The sequence below is a fragment of the Pseudoliparis swirei genome, chromosome 14 (assembly GCF_029220125.1).
Source record: "Pseudoliparis swirei isolate HS2019 ecotype Mariana Trench chromosome 14, NWPU_hadal_v1, whole genome shotgun sequence".
NCBI classification, from domain to species: Eukaryota; Metazoa; Chordata; class Actinopteri; order Perciformes; family Liparidae; genus Pseudoliparis; species Pseudoliparis swirei.
Genome location: NC_079401.1, coordinates 1,982,506 through 2,000,005, shown reverse-complemented (window position 1 = coordinate 2,000,005; position 17,500 = coordinate 1,982,506).

Sequence of the window (17,500 nt, the reverse complement as noted above, 5' to 3'; positions counted from 1 at the left end):
GTAAGCCCACAAAAAGAAGACGGGAGGCTTATACAAGAAGTGAGCCGTCCTCGTAGCCCAAGGAGCTCGTCTGTTTCGCATTGATAGAGAGGCACGAGGCCCGCGGCCGCCAGGCTGAGACGCTGTTTCCTCTGCCGATATCCTGCCGCCACATCTCTGCCTTCTCGAGAGCAGAGATGCCCCCCCCCCACACACACACACACACACACACTCCTCCCCCTCCTTTTCTCCAATGGAGGTGCTCGGGTTAAAAAGAAGTCCCGGTTATCGCAAAGCCGGCAGAAGAAGCACAATTCGGCGTGAGTGACTTGCATTTTCAAAACTCTTACACGCGTGTGTGTGCGTGTGTGTGTGCGTGTGTGTGTGTGTGTCATTATCTCATCGGTGCACATTCAGACGCTGACATGAGTCCACACGGGAGGACAAATTCCATTTTAAGTGTGTGTGTTTGAGTAATAATAATGATGTGATACCGTGTGTGTGCGTGTGAGTGTGTGTGTGTGTGAGTGTGTGTGTGAGTGAGTGTGTGAGTGTGTGTGTGTGAGTGTGTGTGAGTGTGAGTGTGTGTGTGAGTGTGTGTGTGTGTGTGTGTGTGTGTGTGAGTGTGTGTGTGAGTGTGTGTGTGTGTGTGTGTGTGTGTGAGTGTGTGTGTGTGTGTGTGTGTGAGTGTGTGTGGTGTGTGTGTGTGTGTGGTGGTGTGTGTGTGTGTGTGAGTGTGTGTGTGTGTGTGTGTGAGTGTGTGTGGGTGTGTGTGTGTGTGTGTGTGTGTGTGTGTGTGTGTGTGTGTGTGTGAGTGTGTGTGTGTGAGTGTGTGTGTGTGTGTGTGTGAGTGTGTGAGTGTGTGTGAGTGTGTGTGTGTGTGTGTGAGTGTGTGTGTGTGTGAGTGTGTGTGTGTGTGTGTGTGTGAGTGTGTGTGTGTGTGTGTGTGTGTGTGTGTGAGTGTGTGTGTGTGTGTGTGAGTGTGTGTGTGTGTGTGTGTGTGTGTGTGAGTGTGTGTGTGTGTGTGAGTGTGTGTGTGTGTGTGTGAGTGTGTGTGTGTGTGTGTGTGTGTGTGTGTGTGTGTGTGTGTGGTACTGCCTGCCGCTCACATCCAGGCCTCCGCAGTCACAATAAACAAGCATTGTTATCGCTTCTCCTCCAGCTCCAGGTCCGGGGTTTGATCCCGAGCAGAACCCCCCCCCCCCCCCCGGCCGGCTCACTTCCTCCCGGGTCTTGAAGCCTGACATCCACGCCCTGCTCCTGCACAGTGTCACCCTGGACTTGCGTTTGAGAGCTCGGTGCCGAGGAACCCGAGAGAGGATCCACGGGGGGAGCCGGTTTCGGGGATTCATATTTGAAAGAGAACCCCAGGTACAGGAACCGGTCCTCGATAAAAGAGGAGCTCCGCCTCCTTCTCTCCATCTTCTGAGTATCTCGACCGCCCACCGAGGGCAGGAGGAGGGGAAGAGAACGGACTTTGACATAACATCCCTGGAGTCTACGGAGAAAAATGTAACCGCTGACGACTAACAGCGCTTCACACCGACTGTTAGAATACACGAGTCCAATTACGGGCGTCCTCGTTAACGTGACAGGATGTCAAACAAGCACTTCCTGTTAACTGCCTCTTATCTTAATTGGTCTGGTCTCCCGTGACGACGGCCGCGGCCCGGCGGGGTCTGCCTCTCGTCTGGCTCGGCCTCGTTCTGTTGTCATCGAGAGAAGCGCCCGTGAAACGTCTCAACTCCATCCTCCCCAAAGTGCCAGGTGTACAAACATCGAGTTTAGATGTTAGAGTCGAATCATCGTCAGACGGGCGGAGGCTGAACATCGCCGCGTCACCACGTCGGACTCGGGGGTAAGTTCAGGGGTTCGAGTAGCAGGAGCCTCCCCCAGCCCTGCCACTCAGACGTTTAAGCCCCGCCTCCTCTTTGGCTTTCTTCACCACGGCTCTTAATAAAACCCACATGCAATCTCCCTCTAACCCCAATGAGGTGGGGGGGGGGGGGGCTCTGCTCTCTCACAATGCACCATTCATGCTTTTTATTAATCTGCTTTTTCCTGCAGCCGTTTTTTCAAATGACTTCTTTTGTTTACTCATGAATATTTGTCTGAGAGAGAGAGAGAGAGAGAGAGAGGGACAGAAGGAAAAAGGAGGCAACACAAATAATAAATAGATCGCGGCCATAAGTGCAGGAATGGCCTGGTGGCGCTCCATCTGTGGCTAATTTGTGGCGAGGAAGTCTTGTATCTCATCCCGGGGTAATCTAACCTCGGAGGTGTTTCACAGACCGCCTCCCGGCCCCCAAATAGGTCACTTAAGCAGGCTTAGCGAGGCCAGCCCGGTGCGAGGGCCCGGCCCCCCGGGGACAACCTCGCCGCGCTAATTGGTGGTTATGGCTCTGGGTTTTTATCGCCGGTGAACAAAAGTCGGCCCATCTAATGTCACATTTAGGACAACGGCCAGCAGCCGTAGCGAGGGCTGATTAACACGCTCCTAATTACACACAGGACCGCACGGGGAACACTCATGTCATCGGGGTTTATTCGGGGGGGGGGCTGGAGGAGGGGCATATTTGCAGCGCCTCACGGACTGCAAAAGAGGGAGGGGGGGGGTGATGATATTAAGCAGTCTACAAAAGGTACCCAGCATTAGGCTAATCTGTCACCCATTTCCATTTTCCCTCAGATGCGAGAGAGAGAGAGAGAGAGCGGGGGGGGGGGCCTGAATGACAGTGGGCTGACAGCGGGATTGGCTGGTAAATGACAGCCGAGTGGCTCCCGGTCGGCCTGATTAATTCCACTCTCTCGCCGGGGTTAGAGAGGAGCCTATTACCAGCCGCCGCCGCCGGACGCCACGCAATCAGCCTCACCGCGACCCGGCCTCCCCGAGAAGAACTTTCACAGGGCTCTCGACTCCCATCCGATCCACACGGGGACTTAAATACAACTGGGGGGGGGGGGGGGTACAGAGGATTTTCTTTTTGAGAGATGGTTAGAGGAGCTTTGTAAGAAATCCTCTCTGCTGTTCTGACTCTCTCTCTCTCTGCTGACTGTACCTCGGTATCTCTCTATCCCCATCTCGCTCCCACTGCAGCTTTGATAGCGACAGCCCCCCCCCTTCTGTTTTCTGCAGAATATAGATTGGGAGAGCATGACATCATCAAAGTGACATATATATATGCGTTACAGGTACAGGCCTCGCACTGCAGCGGGTCACCAGTGAGGATTAAAGATTAAAAGATTTGTTGTTTTCTTTCATTTCTCTGACTGTTTTTATCAAACACACGTTTTCTCAGATTACCTCTCGTGTTATTAGCGTTCACAAATCTTTCTTTCTCCACTCGGATACAATCGGGGGTGGGGGGGTCTCTCGTCTCCTGATATTACATGGACCTCACTGCATCGGAACTACTTTCCACCCAAGAAGTAGTCCCTGTGCTGGATGCTGCCGGGCGGCGTCGGGGGCGGAGACTTCATGAAAGTTGCTTCACGGAAGAACGAGCGAGCCGGTTCCCCAGAACACACGGAAACTACTTCTCTTCACTTCTGCGTCGTCGATTCAACGTTGACCAATCGGAGCAGCTTAAAGGGCTTAAAGAGACAGAAGACGAATACAGGTTAGTGTTTGAGAAGTTGTGTTTTTAGAACATTAAAGCGCATAAATAAGCGTGAACCTGACAAGGAGCATGCCGCGTCTCCTGAAACGTGACATCCTGTCACTGATTGTCTCATTCCCTTCACCTGGGCTCACCTGCCTCTGGTCACCTCGTTAGTCCCTTGCTCCCTTCACCTGGTCCCCACGCCCCTCTCACCTGCAGCCCCTCCCCTCATCAGCCCCTCTCTTCAGCTCCCTCACTTCCACTTGTCCTCTGCCAGATAGTCTTGTGTGTTATTCAGCATATTCATACATTTTAATTCTGATCTGCCTGTTTTGACCCTGTTGACCCGACTTAAGAGTTTCGCTGTCCCCCTTTTTGGATTTGTTGCCCTCTTTGACGGAGTCTGAGATCGATTGCTTTAGTCTCGTTGATGAATAACTCGTGGAGTGTTTAAAAGACTAAGATGGGGGGTTCTTACATTGTTTATTGTGCAATTTAACATTGTTTTGTACAACAAATATTGCAGTAAAGTTCTTGCAGAGTAAAAAAAAAAAACATACTTTGTGAATATTTCCTCTCCAGAGGTGTGTAGCACATTACTCAGGATCGTCTCTTGTTGTTGTCATTTGGGCGAAGCAGCCATTTAACCCTGTGCCTGTGGACGTGCTCCTGCAGCCACACACACACACACACACACTCTCATTTGTGTCCATTACACAGTCCCATTCATGTCCCAGACGGAGCAGGTTAGGTCTGGAAGAGGTCGTCCGTCTCCCCCGGTTACCGCCTCCCTCCACGCCGGTGAATAATACATGCAGCGCCCTGCACTGAAGGCCGTAACCGAACTGTTAAAATATTGATCTTGTCCAATCATAATAAAGAGAAATTACTGAGAGCGATCCATCACCGTGAGCCGAGTGCCCCCCCCCCCCCCCCCATCTGCGTAGCGCCACATTACGGCTCAATAATAATAAAGATGATATCTCTCTCTCGCGCCGCAATTGCCGCTGTGTGCGCCGGGCGAATAGGTAGTGTGTTGTCATGCAAATTATGCGACAACAAATCCATAACGCCACTAAGTATATTTTGGGAGGGGGAGGGGGGGATTAGGCCTCTCGCTCATCTGTGGAGAGGAATAAATACTTCTTCAATATTTGCCAGCGCTCGCTCATCTCTGCTCTCAGGAATCCAAATGGTGCGTGACATTTGGGTTGGGGCGTGTGTGTGTGTGTGTGTGGAGAGAATTTGCGAGTAATTCTTCACACTGCATGAAGATGTTGTCTTGTCACGCAGCCACAAAACCGCTGTGCGTCTTTGTGTGTATGAGTGTGTCTTTGTGTGTGTGTGTGAAGTGGGATTATTTTTTACACGTGTGTGAGTCCAGATTGTGTATAACATTTTACTGAGTAAGACGTGTGCGCTATATGTATATATTTATTTATATATATATTTATATATATATTTATATATATTTATATTTAAATAGATATATGTATATTTATATATGTATTTATATATACATATATAAATATAAATTTATATATATATATATATAAATAGTCCATTAATAGCACCTAAAGGTGAACATACAAGGCCGCCTTGCGAGACGCTCCCACACTTAATGAGTTCTTAAATATTAAAAGCGGCGGCCGTCGGCGTCACCGCGGTGAGCTCTTAATTTACCAAGCAATTAGTCGCGGGCGCTCATTTATCAGCTGAGAGCCCCGTCACTTTTTATTAATCGATGCCGCGGAAAAAACGGCGATGGTTGAAATTAATATGCGCGCAAGCGGAGGTCACGCCAGCCGCGGCGGCGCCGGTTACACCGGAGACGTGGGGAGGCGCCCGGCGGGACCGAGGGGAGGAGCCTGGAGGCTCTGCTACGACCATCTGGTGGTTGGAAATGAACCAAAAACTACTTTTTTTTAAAGAAAATACAATTATAGTTTTAACCCCACTGCTCCGGTGACCCCCCCCCCCCCCCCCCCTCTACCGGGATATCACTTATTATCCATAAAGAAGTTGGTCTCCATCCTGTTAGCCTCTTACGGCGGCGTGCTAACGTTAGCGTAACGTTTTCTCATTAGCGACTCATTCAGTATTTTTCATCGTCGCAATAATAAACCGGCGGGTTTTGAAAGGTGGACTGCGCGGGACACGCCTCCCGCCAACGACCTGCGTTCCGTCGTACCGGTAGATTTAATTTAATTAATCTTGACTGAACTTAAAACAATTTACTTCCATGAGAACGATGTTCGTCGTCTCGGCGTAAACGTCTGAATCCATCGCCGTGTGACGACGGCGGCTCGGTGGATCAATCTGGATTTTCATTCCTCCACATTCCCGCCATCTCCACCATCGCTGCAGACCCCCCCCCCCCTCCTCCCCCCGGCCCCCCTGGGTGCCCCTGATCCACGCCCCCCGTGGGTGTTAGCAGCGGGATGCAGCAGCCGCCTCGTCCCGCCGCTAACACGCTGCCATTCCTCATCCAGACAGTCCGGAAAGCACCGGGGCAAAAATATTCTGTCTCCCTGAGCGGCTCCTAATAAATTGTCCTTTCATCGGCGGAGCAAGATAAATTTCGCCCTCTCTCTCTCTCTCTCTCTCTCTCTCTCTCTCTCAGTTCACGCTGAGCGTCAGAGCGACAGGGTGTGTGTGTGAGAGCTGCGGAGCGTTGTCTGTGTGTTTCTCTCTTTTCTGTTCTTTCATAGTTGTGTGTATTTAGTTTATGTGGTTTATTAGTTGGGTTTCACAGTAGTTTAAATTGTTTGGTGATTAGTTGGGTTTTTCTCTGGGTGTCTTCCCGCTGCGGTGCCTCACCGGCTCGGGCGAGGCGGAAATGTTTGCCGATTCCCCCGCTGCTCACGAGGAGACACGGATGAAGATTGCCGTGACCTCGCAGCGTGGAGGAATTGGCTCGGGCAGTCGGGAAGAAAGTCGGGTTCAGCAGCGTGAAGTCCGCCGCCAAGATGAACGGCTCGGTCGTGATCTTCCTGGATCAGGTGGCGAAGGTGAGCCGTGGTAGAGGAGGGTCTCGGTGGGAGATTTGTTTGTGCAGGTGTTTCCGCTGGACCAGCCCCACCAGAGTCCTCGTGTCAACGCCCTCCGCTCATCTCCGATGAGTTTTCAGCAGAGAGCTCTCCCGGCACGGAAAGCTGGTCTCCCGATGAGAGAGATCTCATCGGGTTCAAGGAGAGCTCGATGAAGCATATCATGAGTTACCGTAGATCGGTTTATATGATACTCACGACCGAGCGCGGAGTTAAACCTGCGCTTCAGCGCCAGAGTAGATGATGTTAACTATAACGTTCACGTCTTCATCGGCGATGAAGTGCTTTCATTGCGGGAGGAGGGCGCGAGAGTCTGCTCGCGAGGCGACCCTGCGCCAGCTGGTCCGGGCGGCTCGGGTCCGTCCGCGCTGCATCAGCGTGGGGAACAGCAGGTGAGGCGGCTGCCGCTGCCGCGGGGCTCGCGGCAGCGGCGTCTCGGAGAGGAGGCGCCGCGGAGGCGGCGGCCGGCACTGCGGCGGCAGCGCCGCCGATTCCAACGGAGAGCGGCGGCGGCCACTGCTGCTGCACCCGACACACATGTGGTGAGTATGAATGAGGAGGAGTGATGGTGGTGGTGATGGTGGCGATGGGGTAAGGGTGGCGAGGGGGGAAGAGGGTGGGAGCCTGGACAGGGCAGTGAGAAGCAGGCTGTGGGTGGAGTCGGGAGCGATGAAAAAAGGAAAAGCGGACCAAGAAAATGGAGGGATGGGGGATCTGCCAAGAGCAGTGGGGTAGAGGCTGTGGGTGAGGTGGGAAGTGGGGAGGAGGAAGGAAAACAAGAAAAAGAAGGGGAAAAAAACAAAAAAAAAGATTAAAAAAACAACAAAAAATATTGGTGATGGTGGTGATGGTGGCACGGGCTTAGAGGTGGAAGTTGGGAGTGGGGTGGAGAATAATGAGGAAAGTGGGAAAGAGGAGGAAAAGGGAAATAAAGACGAGGACAAGGGTGGTGAGAAGCCCATAGAGGGGGTAGGGAAGGTGGGTGGAGGCGAAGAGGTGGAGGAGGACGGTGCAGAGGAAGAGGGGGCGGAGCAGGTAGAGATGGATGAGGAGGAAGCAGGGGGCAGAAAGGGCCCCAAAAGAAAGAAGAGCGGCCAGAGGCAGCGAGGCCAAGGCCAGCAGGGTGGAGGAGAGGAGGAGGAGTCAAGGGGCCGGTCGAGACAGCAGTGATGAGGAGGGAGCGACAGCGACTCTCCTCTAATTTTAACAAACAGTCAAGCTCAAAACTTCACACAGTGGATGAAATAAGCCAGTTTTACACAGAACAAAAAAAAGGAAAGTGGAGGTCAGGGATCACTTCCTGACCTCGTGAACTTTGTACAGTCTTGCAGATATTATATGAAAAAGAAAAAGTTTGAAAAGCAAGAGGTTTTTAGGATTAAAAAAGATTTTACTCAAAGTAAAGGAGTGCATCCAGCAGGGAGGTGGAGAGCTCCAATGTGGGTTTTATTTGATTTGTTGATTTTAAGTTTTATTTGTTTTAAACTCTTTTCTTTTAATGAACACATTCAGAGTCGGAGTTTTAAACGTAAATGGAGGGGACAGTAAGAAGAGAACATCTATTTATGAATTTAACAAGATGAAAGCCAACGATGTTCTCTTCTTACAAGAGACGCACAGCGACAGCACCAACGAGGCGGACTGGAGGAGGGAGTGGGGGGGGGAAGTTCTCCTGAGCCACAACACCAACCTCAGCGGAGGAGTGGGCTTCCTCTTCTCCAGGGCTTTCAGCCCGCGGTCACTGGAGGTCAAACACATCGTGGAGGGGAGGCTGTTCTTTGTGAAAGCACGGTTCGACCTTTTTAATGTTGTTTTAATTAATGTCTATGCTCCAACAACCGGGGCAGAGAGGAAGCTGTTTTATCCAAAATTAATGATGTTTTAAATGACTGTGCCTCGGAGGATTTTTTATTCTTGGGGGGGATTTTAACTGCACAGAGGATGATTTTAAAGACAGAAATCACACAGAGCCACATCCAGCTTCACAGCAGGTGCTGAGGAGGCTGGTCCATTCTCATGGCCTGGTGGACGTGTGGAGAAGGATGCATCCGGACTGCCGACAGTACACATGGTCCCACGTTAGGGAGGGAAGGATCTCCTCAGCCAGGTTAGACCGTATTTATGTTTTTAAGCACCATTTTAGTATTTTTAAAATGTGCAGCATTGTTCGCTGGTTTTACTGATCACTCTTTGGTTTTATGTCATGTTTTTATCAGGAACTTTTTACCCAGGAGCGCATATTGGCATTTTAATACAGTTTTAACTTTCGATAGGAGTTTTAGAGAGGTGTTGTTTTATTTTGGGGCATTTTTAGGCTGAGGAAGAGTGATTTTAATAATCTTAGGCAGTGGTGGGACCGTGGTAAGGTAGAAATTAAGCTCCTTTGTCAGCAGCACACTTTCAACGTCACTAGAGACGTCACCAGATCTATGAAGGACCTAGAAAGCTTGAGCGAGTCCACAGGAGATCGAGGACATATTGAAGTCCTCAAGGCTCTCGCCGACCTGTTCGGTTAAAGTACAAGGCGCACTGGTCAGGTCCCGATTCCAGACCATCGCGAGATGGATACTCCTCTAGCTTCTTCTTCGGCCTGGAGAAGAGGAGTGGGCAGGGAGTGATCCACTCACTGCTGACGGACGAGGGCAGCCGGTTGTGGAGCCAAGCCAGATCCGGAAGCGAGCGGTGGTTTTACCCTCCCTTTATGCCACTGAGTATAGGGAGGAGGGAGAGTCGGAGGGGGCTCTGTGGGAGCTGCCTCAGGTCTCCGAGGAGACCAATGAGGAGCTCGACAGACCCATAACCCCCAAGAGCTGAAAGCTGCCCTGCAGGAATGCAGGAGGCGCGCCCGGATCGACGGCCTCCCGCTGAGTTTACAAGAAATACTGGGATGTCCTCGGAAGGGACATCCTAGACGTCTTCAACGAGAGTCGGGCCTCTGGTTCCATGCCGGTGTCCTGCGGAGGCAGTGCTGACGCGAAACCCGCAGGACATCGGTAACTGGCGCCTGTGTCTCTGCTGTGTGTGGATTACAAGCTTCTGTCCAGGGTCCTGGCCTCCAGGCTGAGGGGAGCTATGGAGCAGGTCCTCCATCGGGACCAGACCTACTGTGTGCCCGGCAGGTCCATGGTGGATAACGCCCACCTCATTCGGGATGTTTTGGAGGTCTCCAGCTCGTTGGGTATGGATACTGGTCTGATTTCTCTAGATCAGGAAAAGGCTTTTGACCGCGTTGAACACGGTTTCCTCTGGAAAGTTCTGGGAAGTTTGGGTTCAGCGCTGGTTTCATAGCTAAGATCAAGGTGTTGTACAGTAATGTTGAGAGTGTGCTGAAGATAAACGGCAGGCTGTGTGCTCCTTTTAGAGTGAGTAGAGGGTCCGGCAGGGCTGTGCTCTGTCCGGGATGCTCTACGCACTCTCCCCGAGCCCTCCTCATTAAAATACGCCTAGCCTACATGGTTTGTTTTACCTGGTTTTAGTAAAGGAATGATTTTATCGGCATATGCCTGACGTTGTTGTTTTTATCAAGAATCAAAATGATGTAAACCTTTAAATCAAATAGTACATGATTTTAGCACGGCATCATCAGCGAGGGTGAACTGGAAGAAAAGCGAAGCCCTCGCTGTGGGGAGTGGCGTGGGTTCTTCCACAAAACTCATATGGAAGACGGACGGTTTTAAATATTTAGGAATATACCTGGGGAAACCGAGCATGGTCCAGAAGAACTGGGAGGCGTCACAGAGAAGATAGAGGGAAACTTTCCAAGTGGAAGTGGCTGCTCCCCCAGATGTCTTTTAAAGGTAGAGTACTGGTTTTAAACAATCTTATTGCATCCCAACTGTGGCACAGGTTGACAGTTTTAGACCCTCCCTCGGGCTTCTTAGCCAACATACAAAAGAAGATGGTGGATTTCTTTGGGAGGGTCTACACTGGGTGCCACAGGGGTGCTGTTTTAGCCAGAGAGGAGGGGGGACAGGGCCTTGTCCACCTGGCCAGCCGGACGGCCACTTTTAGATTACAGTTTGTTCAGAAGTTTTTAACGAGTCCGGGTTTTTTAGTGTGGCGAGACGTGGCCAGCTGCATCCTCAGACGTGCTGACAACCTAGGGCTGGATACTGCTCTGTTTTTAATAGACCCCAGCTTTTAAAACTAAGTGGGCTGCCTCCTTTTATCAGGGTGTTTTTAAGTCGTGGGCCCTTTTAAGCACGAAAGGTGCCCACAGTCTGACTCTCTGTTCTGGTTGTTGAGAGAACCATTAATTCACGGGCAAAACTAGACATTGGCAGCAGCGTCACCCTGGACTAACGGGCTGCTGCGAACAAAGACCCTTTCTCTGCAGCAGTTGGTGGATGCAGTGGGGCCGACGCTGAGCGACCCCGGCCCTGGGCTCCTGCTGGGTCTGCATTCCGACCGGTGGCGAGGAGGCTCCTGGAGCTGTGGAGGCAGAGGCTGACCGGATTGGAGAGGAGCCTCAACGACTACAGCCAGCGGAGAGCAGAGCCGGACCCTGCAGACCCCTTCCCAAACATCTCCTCAGCCCGGGGCTAGGGGGACTCACCGCCCCTGCTGAGAACGAGCCACCCAGAAAACTGCACACTGAACAAAGCAGACAAGAAGACTTTGTATTTTAACCTCGTGAAAAGCATCAACAGTTCCAGACTGTGCAACAGACCGCCCACTGTGTGGTCAGAGAGACTTGGGCATGGAGGCCCTGGCCCGCAGTGGGGGGTCCTATACAAGCCTCCCCTAAAAAAAAGGACCGCTGACCTCCAGTGGCGGATTTTACACGGTGCTGTCGCGTCCAACGCTTTTATTTCGGTAATCAATCCCGCTGTCCTGAGCCAGTGCCCCTTCTGTGACCTCCGAGACTATTTACCATGTTTTTAACGAGTGTAAGAGACTTTGAGTTTCTTCGCTCTTTTAACAGTGGTTTTAGTCTTTTAATGTGGTTTTACAGAGAAGGTTTTATCATGGGAGCTGCCTACAAAAACAGAAAAGAAAAGTGGCAGCTCCTAAATTTTTTATCCGTGATGGCAATTTATTTAACTAGGAAGTCCCGGTGGAAAACAGAGAGGGGCAGGAGGCCGGGGCAGTCTGGCTCTGTAACATCAGAGCCAGACTCTGGCTGGAGTTCAGGTTTTACAAACACATTGGAGACCTGGATGCTTTTAAACAACGCTGGTGTTTTAAAGATATTGTTTGTTCTGTGGTAGAGGAGGAGCTGGAGTTTGCACCACTTTTTATTCGGTAAAACATGTTTTCTTTTTTAATGTTTTTAATGTTTTGTTTGTTTGCTTTTATTTTAAATAACCTGATTTTTTAAAACACTTTATTTGTAGAGAAACGTTGTGATGGAAAAAATGTAAATAAAGTGTTTTTCAAAAATCAAAAAATCTCTCTCTCTCTCTCTCTCTCTCTCTCTCTCTCTCTCTCCGCGCTCCCTGTGGCTCACACTCACTCTACTCAACACGCTGCACGGGCGAGCTGCAGGAAAGAGAGAGGGGGGGGGGGGATGCAGCCGTAAAGAGAGAGGGATATTATCGCGCCCAATCCTCTCCTCCCGTCCTCGCCACGACGCGGGCGCCGCTTCCGCTTTGTAATTGCGCAATTAGTGCCACGGCCCGTTTTTCATACATCACGAATGGCGAGCCGCCGCTATTAAAGCGGGCGGCGGCGGCGGCGCTCGGCTAGCCGAGGTGCATTAAGGCCGGCGTTTTGTAAAATGTGAGCCAATTTATCATGATCTGTTTTTTCCCGCCCACCGCCAACACGCCCCGACCGCCTTGTCTTTGAGCCTGACCTTGTGTGTGTGTGTGTGTGTGTGTGTGTGTGTGTGTGTGTGTGTGTGTGTGTGTGTGTGTGTGTGTGTGTGTGTGTGTGTGTGTGTGTGTGTGTGTGTGTGTGTGTGTGTGTGTGTGTGTGAGGTTCAAGGTTCAATTTGCTGTTACTCGCTTGCATAATTCCAGGCGGCTGGCTTGGCACTCACACACACACACACACACACACACACACACACACACACACACACACACCGGCGTTGCCGTGCACACCTCCAAAACAACACGCCGCTGATTGCTCCCGCCGCCACTTTGGCTTCCTCTGTCCTTCCCTCTTCGTTCCCTTCTCCCTCCCCGAGTGGAATCCTCTGGTTTATCTGCCGCGGCTAAACGGCGTTCATTTGTGAGATGGCGAGCGGTGTAACACGGGTAATTCCTCCTCGCCAATTTCCAGCGCTCTCTCTCTCTCCCCTTGAGCCGCCATAAGCAGTGCATTAAGTGAGTGAGGCCAATCCTGCACCCTCTCTCTCTCTCTCCCTCTCTCTCTCTGTCTCTCTCTCTCTCCTTTCATTTCACCGGGCCGGTGGAAGCTGAAGATGACACCCTGAGCTCGTCAGAACCCCGCCGGCTTTTTTTTTTCCTGCCCCGGAGAGCCGCCATCAGCTGAGATACCTGCTCCACCCCCTGCAGGGAGAGGGGGGGGGGGGAGGAGAGCGGGGGGGTGGGGCTCACTCTCGGCTTTATCCACCGAAACCTGGGAGCGTACCTTGAGTTTGTGTTGCTTTGGCTTCACCAGGAGAAGGAGGAGGAGGAGGGCTCTTCTTCCCTCCTGCCTGTCGCTCTCTCACTCCGGTCACCACTCCTCTTCCTCCTCTTTTTATCCTCCACCGTGTTCTCCGAGCTCATCCTGAAGATGGAGGGGAAGAACCGGAGCACACGACCCCCCCCCCCCCCTCGCCGTTAATGCATCCAACACCCACTTGTTGTTGACCGTTCCACTAGAGAGCAATCATTGTGTTGTTGTTTAGAGTGCTAACTTTGTTTTTGGAGGGCTTGCCCCCCCCACCCCCCCCTAAAAATCCCATTTTGATGATAAGTGGCTACCAGCTCCGAGCGAGGTCAGCGCCGGAGAGCGGACTCAACCATTCCCCCTCGTACGGGGGGGGGGGGGGGGGGGGGTACAGCCGTTACACGCAGGGAACAGGGAGAACATTATGTGTTGTTGGGGGACAATCGCAATAATTATATGATTGCAATGTTTTTGTTTGTATTCCAGATCTTACAATGTGAGAACGGACACACACAAACACACACAAACACACACACACACACACACATACACACACACATACATACACACACATGTGTGCGTGTGTGTGTATGTGTGTGTGTGTATGTGCGTGTATGTGTGTGTGCGTGTGTGTGTGTATGTGTGTGTGTGTGTGTGCGTTTGCGTGTGTGTGTGTGTGTATGTGTATGTGCGTGTGTGTGCGTGCGTGTGCGTGTGCGTGTGCGTGTGTGTGTGTGTCTCCTCTGGGAGGACTGCTGTAGAACCAGAGAGTTAATGTAGCTGAAACAAACTAATTGTCTCTGTCATATTCGTCTCGTCCAACACTCCTAAATACCACACCGGCTAATGAGCTCACAGCCAGGTACGGGGGGGGGGGGGGGGTCGTGTGTGTGTCTGTGTGTGTGTGTCTGTGTGTGTCTGTGTGTGTGTGTGTGTGTGTCTGTCCCTCCTCACCACGCATGGCTAGTTTTTAAGTCACAGGGATGTTGGATGAGCGTCTCTCTTTCTGGTGTTCAGAGAGCTGTGACATCACTTCCTGTTGACATCACTTCCTGTTGACATCACTTCCTATCCACCTCATCTCACTGCAGGTCTCACCATGTGTGTGTTGTTTACAGATGTGTTGTGTACATTTGTGTACAGGTGTGTGTGTTGTGTACAGGTGTGTGTGTTGTGTACAGGTGTGTGTGTTGTGTACAGGTGTGTGTGTGTGTTGTGTTGTGTTGACCGATGCCGACGTGTCGTTGCTTGTTCACCGTGATCAGAGGTGTGCGCCCGCCGGGTTGTGTGAAGTGTTCCCATCATGCATTGCTCCCCCCCCCCCGGTGACCTCTCTGTTTGACCTTTCCCCCGCTCCGCTCCAGCAGCTGCTTTACTCGACTTCTCCTGCCGCGCGGCGGGGAGCGAGTTAGAGGTCCGCCGCCACCGGAGGACGACCTCGGCGCCGCCCGCGCTCCCCGTTAGCGGCGGCGGGAAGACATGCAAACATACTGTACACACACACACACACACACACACACACACACACACACACACAGTCGGGTGTGTGCAATTTGAGCGTAATGACACAACCCAGACACATCATCTACTCACCTGTAAAAATGGGGAAAAGAGGAGGCGAGATGTTTATATAATAATGCTCTGTTTGAACAGCGAGCGCACAAACACCACACACACACACACACACACACTCGCACACACACACACACACACACACTCTGATGGTTTTGCATAATACACGGTGTGGATTGTTATTTGTCTTCCCCTGCAGCGTCGGGCTGTGTGTAGCATGTGAAGAACGAAAGACTCAAAGATAGATACACAGAGAGAGATTACTGCCTCACACACACACACACACACACACACGCACACACACACACACACACACGCACGCACACACACACACCCTACATTATAATACCCAGCCTACCCTCCAACTAGCCGCTCCACTCTGACTCTGCAGAGCAGATCTGAACACAGAGGGGGGTCTGGACCCCGGAGCTGCTGCTCAGGGTGGGTAGGTTTTCATGAATGCATATAAATATATAAATATATATTTATATAAATATGTGTATATATATAAATATATCACCTTGGCAAATGAGCACCTTTCGAGGTGTGAAAAGGAAATGTAAATGTGTTTCCTTATTTCCTTTCCTGTCAACCTCGGGGTTCAGAGTGGCGTTGTGTCACCCGGCTCGATTACCGTCATCACGGCGCCGCTTCCCCCCGATGGCGCCCGCTCTGCATGCGGCGCGATGGCCTCTTTTGGGAGGGAAGTGGGAGCCGGCCCCTCTTCCTCCTGATTGATCCGCCGCTTCACAATAGAAGTGCAAGAATCATCAGACCGAGTCTTCTTCTTCTTCTTCTTCTTCTTCTTCTTCTTCTTCTTGGAAAGTTGATTCCGAGCAGACGCGTCGCGCTGCCCACACGGTGAGAGGGTTAGTGTGCGGGGGAATCCAGTCCCAGAGGACTGCAGGTTTTTCCAGGCAGACAAGTGGGCTTTCCACAGATGTGTGTGTGTGTGTGTGTGTGTGTGTGTGTGTGTGTGTGTGTGTGTGTGTGCTCACGGCATCGGGGATATTTTTCATCCAGCGCTGGCCTCAGGAAGCGGCGGTCTGGCCGGGGATCAGCGGCTCTATGGGAGCAGTGTTCGGCCACTGGAGCGCACACACACACACACACACACACACACACACACTCCGGTTTCAGTTGCCACCTCACGTCCGAACACATTGGTGAATACAATGATGGACATGTGCACACACACACAGATTTACCTCCTGACCACCATCCACCCACACACACACACACACACACACACAGATTTACCTCCTGACCACCATCCACACACACACACACACACACACCCCTGACCACAGACTATTTATCCCATTACAGCGCCTCAAATCTGGTCCGAACCTCCAGAGGACAGAAGCATTGGCATGAGGGCCTCTGGGGTGGGAGGTCTCAGAGCCCCCCCCCCCCCCCCCGTTACATAACATAGCAAACAGCTAATTGCTGCTAAAATTAACATACGACTTAAAGCCACTAATAAACATCATAATAATCTCCTGCACACACACACACACTCACACACACCCATATTGATATCACAACAATTGATTTAAATGAAAACGTATGAAAGGCATCTGCGTCCACGGCGAGCCGAGCGACCGCTTTGAAGAAATGAAACGATGTGAACACGTCACACGTGAGTGTGTGTGTGTGTGTGTGTGTGTGTGTGTGTGTGTGTGTGTGTGTGTAAACTCTCAGGTGGCGGCTAATGAGGCGTTGCCGGTGAGGGGAAACCCAATCGATGGCGCGCTGTCGCCGGACAATGCTGATCAATTGTACTGTATCGACTGCATTTCCCCCTCATTAGCTCCGATGAGGTGTGTGTGTGTGTGTGTGTGTGTGTGTGTGTGTGTGTGTGTGTGTGTGTGTGTGTGTAAACACTCAGGTGGCGGCGCAGGCCTCTGCCACGTCTCTGCTGTGCTCCGTGGGCTGGTGGCGGGCATGGGGGCTCTGGTTACTCTTATTAACACGCAGGGTGTCGGGCATCGGTCCAAATGGCGCCCGGCAACCGCTAGCTCGCACACACACACACACACACACACACAGACACACACACACACAGACACACACACACACACACACACACACACACACACACACACACACACACACACACACACACAGACACACACACACACACACACACACACACACACAGACACAGACACACACACACAGACACACACACAGACACACACACACATTCGCGGCGCCCGCTCGAGTCGAGAGCCCCAGCTGAACCCTGTGTGCAGATCTCTGAGCCGCTCGTTTGTTCCCTCAGCTGCTTTTTGCCAAATCCGGTCAGGAATTCTGCATCTCAGAGCTCCCCTCTTTTTCATATTTTGGGTGATGGCTCCCCCCCCCCTTCACCTCCTGCAGCTGATCATTCACAAACCAGCCCGTGAAGCCATTTAGAGGCTTTTTGGTCCACGGCCAAGATTCTACAAAAAAGGCTTTTTCAACTCTGAATCCACAGCGCTCTCCGAGAGGTCAGCGAGGGGTCAGCGCCGCCACTTCCTTTATTATTTTGTTCACAACTGGAGGGGTTTGAAGAGTGCACGGCGCTTGGTGCTCCCTGATCTTTTGCTCCAGCTTTTGCGGTGTGATTTAAACACAGAGTTTCCGAGGGGGCGGGGCCTCCCTCACGGCCGTCGGTGCGTCTGCAGAAGACGAGGAAGCCGCTCCGCGCATCACTCCGGGGTAATGGACCCCGGCTCCAGACATGTT